The following is a 13312-nucleotide window of genomic DNA, read 5'->3' as shown; positions in this document are numbered from 1 at the left end:
GGGTAAGTTCGTGGCCCAGCTCTTTGCATAAAGGAGCGGCTTCCAAATCTCATGGTCTTTGGTCACATATTGCTTTATGTGCATGCAAAATTTTATTACAGACATAACATATGCAGAACTATAGTGTTATTTAATATCCAGAACCTAAATATGCTAAAGTCTAAAAATCGTATGCGGTCTGGTAAGCACAGTACGTTAAATACCCGGTGTTTTGAGGAGAAAACAACCGTGTTTTATCGCCGTAAAGTAAACAACGCGTAGCCGAATGCTCAGTTTCTTTCAAAGTTTATTGCTTGCGGCGAAGCTCAGATGCCAATTCGCTTAAAAACCGATTTTATGCCATTTTCAACGGTAGAAAGGCTGTGTGCACTGCAAACAGGCCTCGTTTTTTCTTTCAAATTTTTTTAAGAGCTTCATAGTTTTGACGTGTGAACTATCTTGCTATGTTCAGGTGGCTCTTGAGGATTCTACCAAAATACGCGACGCGCGGAAAGGTACACTTGCTCTGGAAACGATCCTGCCACTTTTTTCAAAACAGTCGGAGTGCCGGCGGCCAGCCCGCGAAGGGTTGCATTCGATGACGTGCAGACACCTCGATCACGTATGCTGCCGAAAGCGTAGCCCTCAAGAGCAGCGCATCATGTTGAATGTTTTAAGAATCGAATTTGAGAAAGGAGAGTGGTCGAGAACAAAACTTCCCGGCTTTGACAACGCTTCCCCAAAGGGTCGGGCAAAGACACGAGCGAAACCATACAAGTCGTAAGTTCCGAAATCAGTGCAATCGGTGCAACCCCCCCCCCCCCCCCCTCAAAAAAAAAAAAAAAAAAGAAAAAAAAAAAAAAAAAAAAAAAAACTGGAAGAAACAATTCTTGGGGTGAGGCAAGATGGCTGCGCACTGGTTCGCCATACTTGGCAAAGTCGGCCATCTTTCATCCATCCATCCATCCAACACAAGGCCGCGCGCCGCGCAGGCGCAGAGGTCGCGAGGAGGTGCAGCTGGCGGAGTCAGGAGCTGGGAGAGCGAGCTGTCGACGAAACGTCGCAACATCTGTCGATGAAACGAGCGGGTGCTTGTTTCCACGAAACGATCTGTCGATGAAACATCGCAGTGTCGACGAAACGATTTGTCCATGAAACGTCGTTCGACGAACTGATTGCCACCGACCCGGCACCGCTACCCAAGGGTTTACCCAGAGGGGCACAAGTGTTAATTCACAAGGCCCGCACCGGAGCTGCGCTCACCGAAGACATACTCGCTCGGTGGCGTAGCTACAAACCACGGAGGGGCCGCTTACCCGACCAAGTGCCACCGGAAGGGTCCGAGCCCGCTGCACTTGTCGTCTGCACTACATGCACCGCCGGCGTGAGCCCGACGATCCGACACTTACTCTGGGATTGTGCCGGCTTGCGAGACAAAAGAGCCGAACACCTGGGGCCTCACATCGACACTTTAGAGGCCTGGATCACACCGGTTAACGAGGCACGGGCCAGGGAGACGCTGATCTCCCTATGGTAGTTCGCGCGCTCGACAGGAGTGCACCGCCGAATGTAAAGTTTTCCTACCTATGTTCCCCTTCCCCCATTGAGGTCATGGCGCCACCCTTTTTGAAAATAAAGTTAATCATCATCATCCGATAAGTGGAAGCGGCCGGGAATCGACAGGGATGGATTCCAAAAAGTTCCATATAAGGGTTTCAGTGAGAAAGAAAAACACGTGCTGAACAGAGACACAACGAAAATAAAGCAACAAAAACTCTAAAGCCCATTGTCAAATGGAACAAGCTTGTTGTTGTTGTTGTTTTTTTCTTTTTTACGCCTCGTTGTCACGAGGATGCAGGTGAGCCTCGACGCTTGCGGAGTGGGTTAGCGCACACCAGCTCGGAGCACGTGGAGCCAGTGGCGTACCAACTTGTTTCTGAGGGGGGGAAGGAAGCAAACCAGACCCCCCCCCCCCCCCCCCCCCCCCCCCCTCCGGGTGGTACGCCCATGCGTGGAGCGAAAGCTCGCGCTGCAGAACCCAGGGATCCCGGGCTCAACCCCACCCTTGCCCGTTTCGATCTGGATGAGCACTGTACCGGCATGCGGTCGTGTATAACTACTGCGTGGTGCGCGTTAAAGACCCCAGGCTAGCAGCCGTAATGCACTGGCTAAATTGCTTCTGTACAGTAGGTAACAATGTAGCAGGTTTAGGCAGTATCGCGATACAAATGTATCGCGATAGTATTTCAGAAATACATTTTGTATCAGTATTTCTGTATCGCGAAACCTTTTTTTCACCAGTATCTGTATTCCTCTATCGAAATATATTTTGAATATTTCTTTGTATCGCGATACAGTCAGGGTGAAATGTATTTCGTTACATTTCTCGTTACCCCCCCCCCCCCCCCCCAAAAAAAAAAAAAAAAAAAAAAAAAATCCGAAAGAATGTTTTTTTTGTTTTTGTTTTTTTTTTTGTTCTTCTTCTGAGGACATTAGGGTCAAGGAGATGCTGGGGCATTGTTACCATGCTGATCAAGGTTCCTTCCGATTCTCCAAACTATTTTTCTATGCGTCCTTTTCTCTCTTGTGAGATGTGTTGCGCAGTCGGGGACTCGAACCAGTTGGCGTGCCAGGAGTGGAGTAAGGCATCTTGTGCCGCAGGTCCTTAGGTAGGGGTTTCTTGAGTCATTGTTTGCTGGCATTCAAAGCCCGCTGCTAACCGCCTCTTTTGCCTTAGCGTACACACTACGGCCCAGCCGGCAAAGCTGATTCAGTCTTTTGCAGCACGAGCCTGGCGGTGGTTGACTTAAAATAGTAGGATGACTCACGCAGTGAAGTTCAACACATATTCGAATGCGTCTGCGACTGCGCCCGTAATTTTGCACGGCTCAATGGTACGTCATCGGCCGACGTGAAAGTAACCCGCTGCTCTGGTGATCCGAAACCCAGGACGGAGGTCAGACGTGGCCTCGCTGTGCCGACCCAGACTTCGTACACCTGCGACTCGTCTCGAGCGCGCTGTTTCTCGGAGAGCTCGCACCTGTGCCGGCAATATCAGGTCGCAATCCACAAGGTCTCTATCAGGAATATGCAAGACGAAGCTTGAAGACTGCAATCCATGCGTCGGTGACGGAGGTTCGGTAGGAAGGACCTTCACAACAGGGATGCCACCGTATCGTTTGATCAACCGTAATAGAAGAAGTGTGTTCCAGGATGCTTCAGGTGATCCACTATTCTCGAAAATTCCAAATGACACTGCCTGGATGATCTTCAACGAGGTAACCTACAACGAAAGCACGTATTGTCCTTTCACACAACAGCGCGGTAAAGTTACATGTTCAAGGCCACACCTACAGACAAAGAATACCAGTTGATTCCACCGTGACGTGGAATCAACTGGTATTGATTCCACGTCACGGTGGCGTCCTTGTTGACAGGGGCGTCCTTATTGGACAGGGGCATGGTGCCATTTTGATGGAATTTAGGATGACATAGAATTTATATAGAGTTCGAAGTCTTTTCGCATCCCTCGACAAACAGACAGGATGTCAGGGAAGGGACCGCGGTCAGTCTTTGATGGAACGTTTTTTTGAGCCCACTGAAGACTACTCGTCGTCCGAAATCACTATCTTCAAGGCAAAGTGCCAAGCCTACGGGAAAGTAATTTCAGAATCAAAAGCTTCCACTTCCAACTTCAAGCTTCATCTCATTTGGCGTCTCAAACAAATTTAAAAAAAATGTATTGCAGTATCAGTATTCTCTGTATTTGTATTTCTGCCCTCCCAGAAATGTATTCCTGTATTTGTATTTCCAAATACTTTTTGCTTCTATTTAAAATGTATTTCCGATACGTATCGCGATACACTTTTACAGATATATTTCAGTATCAGTATTTTAGCTACTATTATAATGTATCCCAGTATTTGTGTTTCCAAATACATTTTTGAGTATTTTTGCCCAACCCTGCAACGTAGCCATGTTCTGGCAGACTAAGCTCCTGCAGTATAAATGAAGTAAATCGCTGCAGTCAATTTTTTTTTTCGTGATAGAGTGGAATTTTGTTGTTCGTCGCTATCCGTGTGCAGTTGCGTCGGCATTTGTAAATATACGTGGTAATATTCTAGTTTTCACTGGAAAGTGAATAACAAGTTTGTGGGATTATACAAAGAGCGTTGTTTGTGCTTATCTGTTTATTTATACTAATGCTATTTTATTGCTTTACCGCGTTTATACTAGAATCTTAACGGCATATGGTAATATTATTATTGTATACACAATACGTTATATTGTTTTGTAAGGCAGCTGGAGCCCATAGGGAGAAGTAAGATAGTTGACTGTAGATAGTAAGTTTATACCCCTGCCACACGGAAAAGTTAATACTTTTTTCATTAAATGATATGTGATTTAATCAGCTTGCGGTCTGGAGTGATTATACGAGCGTCGCAAGCCGATTTGTCGGCCCCATAATGTCATTCGATCGAAATTACATTAGAGTTATCACGTGGCCGGGGTATGATACAAGAATTCAGTGACTTTACGCGATAACATCGCTTACATGATCGTAAGTGACATTTGTCTAGCCGTGTCCGCGTTAACTACGTCTATTTGATTTTTAACTGTGATCTGTTTTGCTGTGTCCCATCACTGCGTGTCTCGCCATTTTGCCGAAGTATTTCTGTACAAAACATGCATTCCTACAGCAATAATTGCGTGAGTCAATGTTTCTGATATAAAACAATCCCATTTTTCTATAGACGTCTCATACCTCGTGCCATTTCGTACCTATTATTTAGCGGTGTAATGTTTTGCCCGTGTAATAAAATGTTTTCTAGACCCGTTGCTATGTGCAGCTTTCATTCTAGCTAATAAGACACGCGCATGTGACTAAAAGCATGTTACGACGGTCGATCCACGCGCGTTGCCTTCGCTTCGACGCGCGCCCCCGATGGCCTTCTGTTGCGACGTCACGAGAAGAGAGCCACGGCCTTCTTTTTATGAGATGTTGATCCGCCACAGCCTGTGTCCTCCTCGCTCCTGTGTTTCGTCCTTTACGGTTCAGTATTTATGAGATCGCCAAGAAGATGCATCGTGTGAGTAGACCTTAATTTTTGATGCAGTAAATAAAATATAAAAAAAAAACGATTTTTTATGTGCAACATACGAAAGGTTTCGTTTTTAAATAACGCGCCAGAAAGAGAGCGACGAAGCAATACGAAGCCACGAGCAGTAAGAACTGAGTGAACCATTTATCATGTTTATAAAAGCAAAAATTTGTATAAAAAATTGAAAGCCACGAAGAGAAGTCGAAGGTATACGTGTGTACATGGGTAAAAGTATCAGTTTTCGCCCATTACGTAATTTCGAATACGGCCAGTTCCGAGGTTGTCCGCAAATGGCGGTGCAGTAGTCGACGCTCGCAGAACTTCTCGCACACATCACAGAAGCGCACACACAAGGCCTGTCAGCAGGGCGTCGTCTTCGACGTTGCGCGACTTCGGTCGGCCAGTGCACGAAGACCACCCCGGGGGAAGCTCCCAAAAACTACCTACCCTCGGTTGGGGAGACTCTCCAGTGCTTCTGCGTCCCGTGGTCTCCCGGATACGCCGTAGAACCTAGCCCCCAGCATGACGCGTAAGTCGAGCGCGGTTCTCCACGTACTCTCGCTAAGCCTAACGGCCCGTGTCCTCATTTCGTCGGAGCGCCGTCGCTGACGTAGTATTGCTATTGCACTACTGCCGTTCAGTGCCCGTAGTACCGCTTTAGCAGGCCTGAAAATATGCCTCCTTTATTAGTCGACTTTTAAAGGAGCTTTCGACACGTTCGTAGCGTTCGCGCTGTGGGCTAACCGCCCTTGCATCACAACTCGTGCACTGTGTGTGAACAATGCTTTTCCTTTCAAAGGTCAAAAATTTCGTCTGGCGTCACTTGTCAGCGGGGACGTTTCATAGCGGTCTAAACGTGTATTACGGAAAATTTGAAAGCATCGTATTTTTTACTTTTAATTTGAGAATGTGTGTACGCGTTGCGTCACCCCTCAAACTAACGTTCGAGTATTATCACAAAGTCAACGCTAACGGAACAAAACACCGGTAGTGAAACAACTTCTGCTTGTCAAATGTTTCGCCTGACGAGTATTAGCGATTTAATTCAATAGCTCGCGCCCGGAGCACATGTGGGGACCGTTGCTCCTCCGTGTGCTTCCGGGTTGCTCATTGCAATTGGAATTTCTCTTCTGCTATTTTGCGTCCTTCGTCTGCGTGCGCATGAGGCAGTCATCCGTGAGAGGTATATCCCAAAGGATATTCTTCCGCTTCGATGATCGATATTTTGTCTGCCGAAAATGACAAAAAACAAAAAGGCGCTGGGAGCTCGTCTCCTTTGAAAAGTAGAGTGGGTCAAGTGACGTCATGGAGGTACCCCCCCTCTCTCCCTTTCTTTTTTCTTTTACCCCGACTACTGTCGCGGTTAATGGTAAAAACCACCACGTCCTATTTGCAGCCTTCTCTTTAGTTTGTAGGCTGCTTTCTTAAAAACATACAAGCTAACGTCTTCTTTCAGCTCGTAGTTAGCTTCAAGTAAACTGGGTGTATGTCTTGAACATCACCTAAATAAATTAGTGTTCTTGAGGAAGCACTGTATGCATAAAATCTAGTTTCATATTTCGTCCCCAAAATTCGAGAGACGGGAATTTCTGCCTTCTGAAAATTAGTATTTTCATGTTTAAAATAAATGGATCTCCACTTAATACATACATGGTGTCTCAAATAGTAACCAGGCTCTTTAAATCGACCGGAAAAACCGGGTTAGTTAACCTATCGCGCTACGATTTTGTGCAGCGTTGCCCACAGGTCGTGCATTTTTTCTAAAATTTTCAAAGCTAGAATTTTTCTGAGGAAAAAGTAAACAAACGCTTAGCTCCTATGAAAATGCAGCAAAGCCACCGGTCTGCAAACAATAGGGCATCCTATGGTTGGAAGACAGGTGCCTTCGCTGCATTTTCATAGGAGTTAAGCCTTTTTATATCTTTACTTTTTCCTCAAGTAAGTTCAATCTTTGCAAACTTAACAGAAAAAATGCACCACCTGCGGGAAACGCCGCATGATATCGTAACACGATAGGCTAAGAAACTGATTTTTGCTGTCGATTTCAAGAGCCTGGCCGTTATTTGAGACACCCGGTAGATTGTATGCGACGCAATATATGCGCTGCAAGCATTCGGTTTGCCGTGTTAGTTTCACGCCGCATATGTTGTAGTTCGAAGAAACCAGTAAGTAGAAATAAATGTCAGAACCCAGCTGTGGCAACACTTGCAAGCTATGTGTCACCAGCAGGGATAACAAAAATTTACTTTGGCCCAATGTAAATGAGAAAAACGTGCAACATCCAAATGAAGACAATGGGCAAGCATAAAAAGAACCAGAATGGACAAGCGGTGTGCATTTCTGCCGCAAGCAAACCCACGTCACCTAACCTGCTTTTCTTTTTCCTGGAATGTTTTTCGTTATACTTCGGTAATATTTTTCTGCTATGGCTCTATTTGTGCACATCACAAAGTGCTGGGTTTGATAGAGAAACTGAGGCCCAGGTTTTCGGCCCGCATAAACAAACTTTGCATTGCAGAAGGTGGAAACTTTGTCAGAATATGGTGCTGGTGGTGGGGATAGGATGCAAAAGTTGTGGAACATGACATTACATGGGTCAAAAAATAGAATGGAAAGATAGTTTCTCTGAGCCAACAACGCCCATCTAAACCTAATTTCGTCAAAGCAAGAAATGGCATTGCAGGTGGGGGGTGCCTGCAGCTTTTATTTCAATAAAACAAACTTGTCAGCGAGGATGACAATAATGGTTTCTCTTTTGCTGACAAGTTTGTTTCATTAAAATAAATGCCACAGCAACACGTCACGATCCCCCAAGAAAGTTTTGGCCTTCCAATTTCCAGGTGCAAATGGGAAATAGTTTTATTTGTTTTCAAATTACTTTCCTTGCATTTACAAACAAACGACTGATGTTCCTCAGGTGCTGATGTGATGTGCTATATACCTAAGCAATAAAAAGAGCCCTAAAATTTTGTTCCCTTACCCCTTTTATTTTTCCTGTTTATTATTTTTTTTTTAGTGTAGATGTCTGTTTTATATGTGAACAGTCTTGTTGAAACATGCGAGGTGCACAAACGATAGGCCAGGTCAGATTTGACAGGATATCGGATGACTTTCAGTACAGGAAGTGCAGACGTGAGTCTTTTCCGATATCCTCAGGTGGGAACCAGCGTGAGTTGGCGAGGGCCAAGAATGCCAAGAAGCAGCAGGAGAGCACCAAGAAAAAGGGAGCCCACGAGAAGGACGGGAATCGGGGTCTTACCCTGGAGGAGAGGCGGCACAGGTAACGCCCAAAGATGCCACAGATGTTTCATGTGTTTCGGAGGTTCGCCTTTCAATCTTGAAAGAGTTTTTTTTTTTTGCTGGATTGGAGGCTTGAAAAGCCTTCAGACCCCAAGATCTTAATTTTATTGGGGATTGAGGTTCACAGGCCCTTCAGGCCCAAGGTTTTAACTTCTTATGTGGTGGTTTGAAGGTTCTCGGAGGTTCAAATGTCTTTCAGGCTCCAAAGGTTTGAAGGGCCTTTCGCATCTCAAAAAAATGGAGCGTGCACAGGTCCCTGACTATGAAGACCTTTTTTTGTTAGTACTTGGTGCAAATCCTTACATTATGTAGTTAATTAAAGAAAAAGGTCCAAAAATATAAACCTCACTTAAAATTTTCTTTATATTTGCATTACAAAGTCTGATTTATAATTTCCTACATAGTAGTAGTACTTTATAAACGTCCCTATTAAGGGACGTTCTGCGCCCAATCTGTCGATGCCTGGCGATTGGTAGCGGTTCCGATTCCACTGTTGCATCTTTCAATACCCCAGTCTTATGGTGCATGTGGACATGCCAAAAATTGCATGAAAAAGCCAAATTTCCAGTGTTTATGGCTCAACCAGTATTTTAGACTGATTTGGGCCGGGCCAGATCTTTCAAAAATGCGGGCAATATTTTGAACATTTTATTTGTAGAAGGGTTGAGTAGTATCCCCCTGTGAGCTCTAGCTATGCATACCAGGAAGTCCAGAAAAGGCGACACTTTGGAGATGCCATATTCAGAGAGATGCAGTGTTAAAAAAATATTATAAAGATAATAACTTTGTAATAAAGAGGTTAAGCAACAGCTGTTGGTTTGCTTTCAGCAGATAGGTATGCTGAGAAAGTATAAGTAAAAAGCAGCATCACACTCATTGAAAAGTCATGAACAGTTTGAGGAAAACTGAAGAGCGAAAACCCAACGAAAAAGCTACAAAGGTGTAAGTCTCTGTTAGCATTTACAATCTGTTGAAAAGGTTATCATAAAACAAAGATCATAACATTGTATTTTGTACTTGAAAATATTCTGACAGGGCAATAAGTCTTTGAAAACCCTTGAATTCTGGTGGTTAAATTCTGTATGAACTCTGAGTTTGTTTTCTATGAGAAATGCTAGACCAAGGTGTCTCGATACCATCCAATTAATCTTCTGCTGCTAAGTTCTGTGTTTGTTGAGGAAAACCAAGTCAAAACAAAAAACAGTAGAATGTGGCATTGGGGACTTCAAAAGTCGTGGAGGCTTTTGCTGTCCGCAAGTACACTTTCACATTTTATTTAAACAACATATTTTCTCAGCTTTGTTGGTCATACGAATGCTGTTAATTTTATTAACGAGTTTTCTTGCTGAAAACGTAGGATATTGAAATGCATGTCTTTTTTTTTATTGTCAAGTCTTTGTGGGCTTTCTTTTTTTCCATAAAAAAAAAACATAGGCATACATACGTAAGTGTTTTGTCAGGTATCTGGAAGGCAATTTTTCGAGATTTGTTTAGCTCACATTTTTCTTAGATTTCTCAGTGATCAAAGATAATACGACAGACATTACTAAATATGCATGGCAAATTGCACTGCAATTGTGTTGCTACATGAAGCTCTTTTGGTTGAGCGTTAAATCCTGCAGGCATTCCTTCTTGAGCTCTGCCTTCAGGACTCTCCACCCCTCTCCACTTATTCAGGGGTGTGACATCTGCGCCAATTGCGCCATTTTGACACAAACCCAATTTTCAGTGCCGCCTAGTTGCGCCAAGAATGCGAAATCGATCGAAATTGGGCGAGACTGCGCCAAAGTAACTCAAAAACTAAAAAAAAGTTTGCGGTGACGCTAGATTTAGCGGGAAACGAGAGCTTGGTTGGCAACATTAAATCTCGTCGTAGTAAAGTACACAGCACGGGTACAGGGTGGTGCAAGCAACTGCCGGATTCGAAGATTTCAGCTGTAGTATTCTTTTATACCTATGATATGTAGTCTTTTCATAATTTTCCTACTACTTTCCGCTGTCATTTTTGACTGCATGCTAACGGTGCGCTGTCACGCGGGGTCGCTGTCTGGCTGCGGGAGGTACGACGCACAGGCTGTCAAGATGAGCAAACCAAAGTATTTCTTTCGTTTTGAGAGTAAACCGTTTTTTAAAAGTGCCATTGAGCGCCTCCATTGTGTAATTGTTAATTCATGTCCGTAATCTCGTCAAAATGACGGCGCTGTGAGTACTTTCGGTTATCACAGACGTGCTTCCAGTGCGTGAGCAATCGAATGAATCGGTCACACACCCGTATTTAGCGTGCATGTGCTGCTCATAGTTTTTCTACCAATGCATTATTTACCTTGTGACTCACTTGTGGGAAGTTTTTAGGGGCAAAGCTCCTTAGGGTGTAGCCTTGTCCGGCGTTCGTGCTCATATCGATTGCCATCCCATCTGTCTTCTTAAAAAAAAAAAAAATGTTTGCGCAGTCGACAGGATTCGAACCTGTGCGGGGAGACCCCAATGGATTTCTAGTCCATCGCTTTAACCACTTGGCCACGACTGCGGGACGAGTGGGGGCTCTGAGATGTGGTAGTAACTCAAGAGCTGGGGATGTCATGGATGAAACGTTGCATGTAGCCGCTCAACGTCTATACAGGAGAGGGCGCTGCGGTCAAATGCGTATACAATCACCTTAAAATAAAAATGAATTGCGTTAAAAAAATAAAAAAAAAATCAGCACCATCAGCACTACCTATGAACAAAATCAGTATCATCAGCACCACCAGAGCGTCGCCCCAATCAACATCATTCGCCACGTGGAGATGCGGTCATTTTTTTCTATCTTCACGTGCTTTCTACGAGCATTTGATCGATGTCTGGTTGTAGTAAACTGTGCTTCCCTGTTCATGCTCTCGAATCGCCGCTTTAAAGGTTTGTTATACAATTGCGCTTTGGCACCAGTTCATATAAGCTTCAGGTACCTGGTGCCCACCTAACTTTGCAGCAAGCCTGTGTTTCCTGTCCTCATTTATGCGCATAAAACTCGCGTTTGCCTTTTCCGTTTTTTTTTTTTTTCTAATTTTATTTAGGTGCGTATCTGCGCTGATGGCTTATTGGAATTAGGGGGGACAAAAATAATGATTCAAGAAGAAAAACCTGATTTATGTGATTTATATCAGATTTTTTATGATTTAAATTGCTGATAAGCTGCTCTAACATTTCCTGCTCCTAATCTGCTCCAAACTGTAGACTTTTGGGCTCCGAAGTTGCTCCAAAATGCATAAACTGCTGCTCCAAAATGAGACCTTTGTGCTCCTAAGCTTCTCCAAAATCCAGATTTTTCTGCTCCGAAAATTGCTCCAAAACCTGTTTCACCTGTCTCACTCCTGCTTATTGCACGCTAAATTTAGCGGGGAAGATGACGTCGCATGGCTGGATGTCATGTGATCTACACACAAATTCAGTTCTGCTAAGTTTCCCCGGAAGATTTAGCGGGAGAATTTGAGGTTACACTATTTTAGGTTTCACCTAAGCTGATAACCTAGTTTAAAACGTTCCACATTAAAAAATGTGAGCGGTTTTATTTTATCGGTCAAACAGTCACATGTAGAATTGCTTTTCAAGTGCAGCATAACAGATGGTCAGTATCAGCGTCGCAGGCACACGCCATGTTAGCATTGCCACGTCCCCTTTTGTTACAAAAGGTTGTATTTTGAGAGCTTGCAGCTGGCAAAGCCTTCACATGTGCATCAGTCTTCTCCCTGCTTCTTCTTTTCTTTTTTGACAATTGCATTGTATGGTTTGCAGTGCTGCAGCGCAGGTGCTTGGCAGCCGGCCATGCTTACACTTAATTTTTCTCAAGGATGAGTCAGAGTTGGCTTGAGTGAGATCGCAATTCTGCATAAAAATGTTTAAAGCACAGGCAAGCCAGTGTATATATGATGGTTTTGTGGTGAACATGTTTTCTTGATATTCTAATTGGCATTTGCTTTCTGCACTTATATGTTGCTGGCTGCCGGGTACAGCTCGTAAGTCCCAGAAACTTGGGCTGACCCAAACCTCATTTGTATTTTTATCTGCAATAAAATTATTATTATTATTATAAAGCCTGAGACTGGGGGTGGAAAGAAGGTAATCACTATTGGAGACGGAAAGAAATGAGGAACGGCAGCGTGTCGACTACTACTACTCGGATAGAATGGACATTTACAGTTCTTACACCTTCCCAGCGGCACTGTCCTCGCATGCGTCTTCCGACGAGCACTGCGCAGGGTGTTTCCCAGTGATAAAATTTTGTTTTTGAACTAATGTTGAATATTGAACAGTGGCACATGGAGCGCTTACAAGCTGTCCAGGTTTAGAAGCATAGAATGGAAATATTGAGGGCGAAATGTCGTCGCTGTTCTTACATTTGGTTTCTTTTTGGAGCGTGCTCTTCCTCGACGTTCCGGCGCTTTCAGATTCTGAATTGGAGGTCCCTTGCAGGGCTTCTCTGCGGGTAGCGAGCTCTTGTCCTCTGAACTCAATTCTGGAAAGAGCAGCACTCGCTGGGGCGTGCGCAGTTTCGTGTTTAGCCAGGCACTTTCAAATGTGTAATCAATGCCGTACACGCACGGCGACGACCGTCAAAGGGTGAACTGTGGTTGTGATGTGAATTTTCTTTTTTTTGTTTTGCAGGGATGCAGAAGTGATGAGGCTCAAACAGAAGAAGGCGTTGGAAAGTGGGGGAAATGCGAGTTAGAGGCTGCACAGAGCTCTAGTGCACGGCGCTTCCACGGGCAAAACGCGCAAAAATTAGGGAAAGCGTCGTCTGCCGTACGGGCGGGAATCCAGGGCCCGCCAGCAATTGGTTTGCAGATTCTTTTCTAGCACGAGTGGCTGCAACGACGACGATGGCGTTTTTGTAACTTCTTTCACTTTGTATTGGCAGTGCTTGCTGTAAATAAATTGTTTTTTCGGGCACTTTT

The 13312-nt window shown here is 44.4% G+C and overlaps 1 pseudogene; it reads left to right on the top strand.

Moving 5' to 3' along the window:
* Positions 1-5372: 5372 nt before the first annotated feature.
* Positions 5373-13312, top strand: LOC8050423 (annotated as a pseudogene).

The sequence above is a fragment of the Ixodes scapularis genome, unplaced genomic scaffold (genome assembly GCF_016920785.2).
Source record: "Ixodes scapularis isolate PalLabHiFi unplaced genomic scaffold, ASM1692078v2 PGA_scaffold11__112_contigs__length_91849675, whole genome shotgun sequence".
Taxonomy (NCBI): Eukaryota; Metazoa; Arthropoda; class Arachnida; order Ixodida; family Ixodidae; genus Ixodes; species Ixodes scapularis.
This window is presented reverse-complemented; position numbering and strand designations above follow the sequence as displayed.